The 6,648-nt window shown below is 37.3% G+C and overlaps 1 protein-coding gene across 1 annotated transcript in view; it reads left to right on the top strand.

The window, feature by feature from the left end:
• The window catches only part of RABGAP1L (RAB GTPase activating protein 1-like), a 474,386-nt gene that overhangs the window by 120,179 nt on the left and 347,559 nt on the right, over positions 1 to 6,648 (top strand). The window lies entirely within an intron of this gene.

The following is a 6,648-nucleotide window of genomic DNA, read 5'->3' on the forward strand; positions in this document are numbered from 1 at the left end:
TTCGTTATTGATTTCTAATTTTAATCCATTGTGGTCTGAGAAAATACATGGGATAATTCCAATTTTTTTGAATTTGTTGAGACTTGATTTGTGACTTAATATGTGATCTGTCCTGGAGAATGTTCCATGTGCTGATGAGAAGAATGAATATTTTGAGGTTGTTGGGTGGAATGTTTTGTAGATATCTGCCAAGTCCAATTGTTCTAGTATGTTGTTTAGATCTTGTGTTTCTCTGCTGATTCTTTGCCTAGATGATCTGTCCAATATCGACAGTGAGGTGTTCAGGTCCCCTGCTGTTATGGTATTAGTGTCTGTTTCCTTCTTCAGGTCTAATAGAGTTGTTTTATAAATCTGGCTGCTCTGATATTGGGTGCATATATATTTATGATCGTTATATCTTCTTGATGGATCAATCCTTTTATCATTATGTAGTGTCCCTCATTATCTCTTTTTATGGTTTTTAGTTTAAAGTCTATTTTATCAGATGTAAGAATAGCTACTCCAGCTTGTTTTTCTTTTCTGATTGCATGGTAAATCTTTTTTCATCCTTTCACTCTTAGTTTATGTGAGTCTTTATGGGTGATGTGGGTCTCTTGAAGGCAGTATATAGTTGGGCAATCCTTTTTAATCCAGTCAGCCAGTCTGTGTCTTTTAATTGGGGAATTTAAGCCTTTTACATGGAGTTATTATTGAAAAGTGTTGATTTAATCCTAGCATTTTATTGATTATTGTTTGGATGTCTTAGGTGTCTTTTGTTCCTTGCTTTCTGATTTACTGTTTGTTTTCTGTATTTGTTGGTTTCCTAGGTTGTAGATAGCCTTTTTGTTTGTTTTTTTGTCTCTTCATGAATGCCACTTTTATTATACTAGTAGGTTTTGATTTTTCTTGGGTTTTTATGGGAGTGGTAATTATTTTTCAGGTACCAAATACAGTATTTCCTTGAGAATTTCTTGTAAGGGTGGTCGTGTGGTAGTGAACTCCTGCAGTTTTTGTTTGTCTGAGAAATATACTATTTGCCTTTCATTTCGGAAGGATAGCTTTGCGTGGTAGAGTATTCTTGGCTGGCAATCTCTGTCTTTTAGTATTTTAAATATATCATCCCATTCCTTTCTGGCTTTTAGGGTTTGTGATGAGAAGTCTGATCTTAGTCTGATTGGGGCTCCCTTATAGGTGATTTGGTGCTTCTCTCTTGCAGCTTTTAAGATTCTCTCTTTGTCTTTGAGTTTTGCCAATTTGACTGTAGCATGTCTTGGAGAAGACCTTTTTGGATTGAATACATTTGAGGATCTTTGAGCTTCCTGAATTTGAAGATCTGTGACTTTTCCTATACCTGGGAAATTTTCTGCCACTATTTTGTTGAATATGTTTTCAATGCAATCTCCTTTTTCCTCCCCTTCTGGAATACCCATGACTCGGATATTTGAGCACTTAAGGTTGTCTGATATCTCTCTCAGATTTTCTTCAATGCCTTTAATTCTTTTTTCTTTTCTTTTCTTTTTTTTGTCTGCCTGTGTTATTTCAAATAGCCCATCTCAAGGTCAGTAGTTCTCTCTTCTACTTCTGCAAGCCTGCTGATTAAACTCTCTATTGTGTTTTTTATTTAGTTGAATGAATTCCTCAGTTTGGCAAGCTCTGCTACATTCTTTTTCAGGGCATTGATTTCCCTGTATGTTTCTTCTTTCAGGTCCTGTATACTTTCCCTCTTTTCATCATGTTGTCTAGCTGAGTTTTCTTGTATTTCATTCAGTTTCCTTAGAATTATCAATTGAAATTCCTTGTCAGACATTTCAAGGGTTTCTTGTTCTATAGGATCTAGAGCTTGAGAGTTATTATCCTTTGGTGGTGTACTTTCTTGATTTTTCATATTTCTTTTATCTTTCCTTTGGTGCTTAGTCATTGTGGCAGGGGATTTCACAGTTCACAGGTTTGACACTATTGTCTGGCTAGGATGTTGCTGGGGTTGCCAATTTGGTATGGCTACCTCAGTGTCTGCTCAGTTGGCCACTAGTGCCTTGCATGTGTGGTTGCCTCACGTCTTGGGCCTCTCTGGGGAGCCACCTCTCTGATCAGTATGAACTCAGTTGGGCTGCTGAGTCACATGGCGGCACCGCAGGGTGTGCGGTCTCTGCTGAGCTTCCACCTCCCCTGCTGGACATTTGCCTGCTCCGTGCGCACTGGGCCCAGCTGCTGGGTCGCGTGGTGGCACTGCAGGGTGTGTGGTCTCTGTGGAGCTTCCTCCTCCCCTGCTGGATGTCTCCCTGCTCCATGTGCACTGGGCCGGGGTGGCTATAAAGAAAAGTCTCACGATAGGCCATCTATAAACTGGATGCTGGTAGTGTGGCTCAGTCCAAGTCCAAAGGCCTCAGAACCAGGGAAGCTGATGGTTTCCTTGGTGTAAGTTCACCCAAAAGCTGAAGAGTCTCAAGCTCTGATGTCCACAGATGGGAGAGAAGAGTGTATCCCAGCTCCAGGAGATCGAGAGAGAGCAAAGACTTAATGCCTTTAATCACTTGTTGCTATGCTGTAAGCAAGAGGCTGCAACTGGAGGAAGCACTGACCTCTTGTGTTCCATTTTTCCCCATGGAAGGGCATACCTGTTGTAGATCAGGTGGTCCAACTGGACCTGGCAGATATATACAGAACATTTCACCCAACAACTAAAGAATATATTTTCTTCTCATCAGCTCATGGAATATTCTCCATGATAGAGCACATATGAGGTCACAAATGTATTCTCAGCAAATTTTAAAAAATTGAAAACATTCCAAATATCTTTTCAGAGCACAATGGACTCAAAATGGAAATTAATAATAAGCAAAACTCTTGAAATTGTACAAACACATGGAAACTAAATAATAAGCTCCTGAATGACCTAAGGGTTCAAGAAGAAATTAAACAGGAAATCAAAACATTTCTCAAAACTAATGAAAATAAAGATACATCATACCAAAACCTGTGGGATATTGCAAAAGCAGTACTAAGAGTCCAGTTTATTGCAGCAAACACTTACATTAAAAGAATGGAAAGACTTCAAATAAATGACCAAACACTATGCCTCAAAGATTTGAAAAACAACAATCCAATCTTAAAGGTAAGAGATGGAAAGAAATAATTAAGGTCAGAGCAGAACTAAATGAAATAGAGACCCAAAAAACAATGGAAAAGATCAATGTAACAAAAAGTTGGTTTTTCCAGAAGATAAATAAAATAGACAAATCATTAGCTAGGTTAACAAAAAGAAGAGAGAAGACCTAAATAAAAAAAATTAAAAACGAAAAGGGAGACATTACAACTGATACCACAGAAATATGAAGAATCATTAAAGACTATTATAAACAACTGTATGACAACAAATATGAAAACCTGGAAGATATGGATAAGTTTCTAGACACATACAAACTACCCAGCCTGAACCAAGAAGAGATAGAAAACCTGAACAGACCATTAACATGTAATGAAATTGAAGCAATAATCAGCAATCTTCCAACAAAAGTCCAGGTCTGGATGGCTTTACAGCTGAATTCTATCAAACGTTTGAAGAGGAGTTAATACCAATTATCCTCAAACTGTTCAAAAAAATTGAAATAGAAGCTACTCTCCCGAAGTCATTCTATGAGGCCAACATAACTTTGATACCCAAACCAGATAAAGACACAACAAAAACATAAAATTACAGGCCTATATCCTTGAGGAACATAGATGCAAAAATCTTTTTTAAATGTTAGCAATCAGAATACAACAACACATTAAAAAAATGTACACCATGATCAACTGGGATTCATCCCAGGGTTACAAGGATGGTTCAACATATGAAAGTCAATAAATGTGATACATCACATCAACAAACTTAAGGACAAAGACCATATGATTATCTCAATAGATGCCGAAAAAGCATTTGATAAAATTCAACATCCATTCATGATAAAGACTCTCAACAAATTAGGTATAGAAGGAAGGTATCAGCACAATAAAAGCCATCTATGGCAAGACCACCACCAGTATCATTCTGAATGAGGAAAAACTGAGGGCTTTTCCCTTAAGGACAGGAACAAGACAAGGATGCCCACTCTCATCACTTCTATTTAATGTAGTACTGGAGGTACTAGCCAGAGCAATCAGGCAAGAGAAAGAAATAAAGGGAATTCAGATTGGAAAAGATGAAGTCAAACTGTCCCTATTTGCAGATGACATGATAGTGTATATAGAAAAACTTAAAGACTCTATCAGAAAATTCCTGGAGCTGGTTAATAACTTCAGTAATGTTGCAGGATACAAAATAAATGCCCCCAAATCAGTTGCACTTATTTACTCAAATAATGAACTAACAGAGAAGTAAAGAAAGAAAGCCTATTTACAATTGTCATACAAAAAATAAAATACCTAGGGATCAATTTAACCAAGGAGGTGAAAGAGCTCTACAGTGAGAACTACAAACCACCACTGAATGAAAATAAGGAAGACGCAGAAAGATGGAAAGATATTCCATGCTCTTAGATTGGAAGAATTAACATTGTGAAAATGTCTATGCTACCCAAAGCGATGTACAGATTCCATGCAATCCCCGTCAAAATACCAATGACATTCTTCACAGAAATGGAAAAAAACAATCTTACCCTTCATATGGAACAACAAACGACCCTGAATAGCTTAAGTAATCCTGAGCAAAAAAAAGATAAAGCCGGAGGCATAATACTGCCTGACTTCAAATTATACTACAAAGCCACTGTAACTAAAACAGCATGGTACTGGCATAAAAATAGACTCTCAGACCAGTGGAGCAGAATTGAGAACCCCGAAATCACCCCTCAGGCTTACAGCCAACTGATATTGAACATAGGCCACAAAAAACTACATTGGGGAAAGGGCTGCCTCTTCAATAAGTGGTGCTGGGAAAATTGGATATCTATATGCAGAAGAATGAAATTAGATATGCACCTCTCACCATATACTAAAATCAACTCAAAATGGATTAAATCCATAAGTATAAGACCTGAAACTGTAAAATTACTAGGGGATAATATAGGTGAAACACTTCAGGAACTTGGTCTGGGCACAAACTTTATGAACATGAGGCCAAAAGCACAAGCAACAAGAAAAAAAATAAAGAAATGGGAATACATCAAACTAAAAAGCTTCTGCACAGCAAAGGAAACAACTGACAGAGTGCAATGACAATGTACAGAGTGGGAGAAGATTTTTTGCCAACTATGCATCCAACGAGGGATTAATATCCATAATATACAAGGAACTCAAGCAATTACACAGTAAAAAAACAAATAACCCAATTAAAACTGGGCAAAAGAACTGAATAGGCAATTTTCAAAGGAAGACATACAAATGGCTAACAGGTACATGAAAAAATGCTCAACATCACTTGTCATCAGGAAAATGCAAATCAAAACCACATTGAGATATCACCTCACCCCAGTTATACTGGGTATAATTTTTAAAAATATGAATAACAAATGCTGGTGAGGGTGTGGAAAGAAGGGAACGCTCCTGCACTGTTGGTGGGACTGTAAATTAGTACAACCACTATGGAAATCAGTATGGAGGTTTCTCAAACAACTACAGATCTTCCTTTCAATCCAGCAATCCCACTTCTAGGTATATACCCAGAGGAATGGAAATCATCATGTTGAAGGAAGGGATACCTGCACTCCCATGTTCATCGCAGCTCTGTTTACAATAGCCAAGACATGGAACCAACCTAAATGTCCATCAGTGGATGATTGGATAAGGGAACTGTGGCATATATCCACCATGGAATACTACTCTGCCATAAAAAAGAATGCAATTCTCCCATTTGAACTTGGAGAAACTTATGTTGAGTGAAATAAGCAAAGTACAGAGGGATAAATACGGCATGTCTTCACTCATAAGTGGGAGCTAAGAGAGAAAGAAGAAAGAAAGACCACAGTGGTGTGTTGTACTTGCAGAGGGAGAGAACATACCTAGAGATGCAAAGTGGAGTGGGGGACGGGGCAAGCAGGGAGAGGGATAATTGGGGGGGGAATACGGGATACAATCCCAGTTTTTGGTAATGACCATTCTGCCAGTATGGATCTAGCCTTTGTGTTATTTCATACCCCACTCCTCACACAACTTATCCTTTATTAGAACCCAATTATTTCCCTAACCTTGAGGGAAAGAAAGGTGCTAGTGTGTTCTAACTCCTGCATTTTGTGCCATGATTATGTTTTTAAGTATTATGTCTAGTATCAAAAATATGCAAAAATGTATTGGTTACTTAAGTATTTCAAAACAAAGTTTTCTGGTTTCATGGGGTCATTTGGAGATGAAAGAGAATAATAGACTACTAGTAGGTATAATAGGAAATTGAAAGATTAGATTATGATCCTGTGAGTCTACACAAAATGAAAATTTAAAAATGAACAATATATGCAAATTAATTATCCCCATAAATTTACAGTATCTATCAGAATTATATTTGAGGCTTTTGACCAGAATGCAACAAGAGTACACGATATTGTTGAGAAAAAGTGCATTACTATAATGTGGAGGGTGAAAGTCAAAATGCTTGCCTTTGTGATATGTGGAAAGAGACAAAGCATTAGTCATGGATGCTGGTGTTCTAATTATGTATTTTTTTTTTTTTTTTTTTTTTTTTTTTTTTTTTTTTTTTTT

This window comes from Galeopterus variegatus, unplaced genomic scaffold, assembly GCF_000696425.1.
Source record: "Galeopterus variegatus unplaced genomic scaffold, G_variegatus-3.0.2 Scaffold145, whole genome shotgun sequence".
Lineage (NCBI taxonomy): Eukaryota > Metazoa > Chordata > Mammalia > Dermoptera > Cynocephalidae > Galeopterus > Galeopterus variegatus.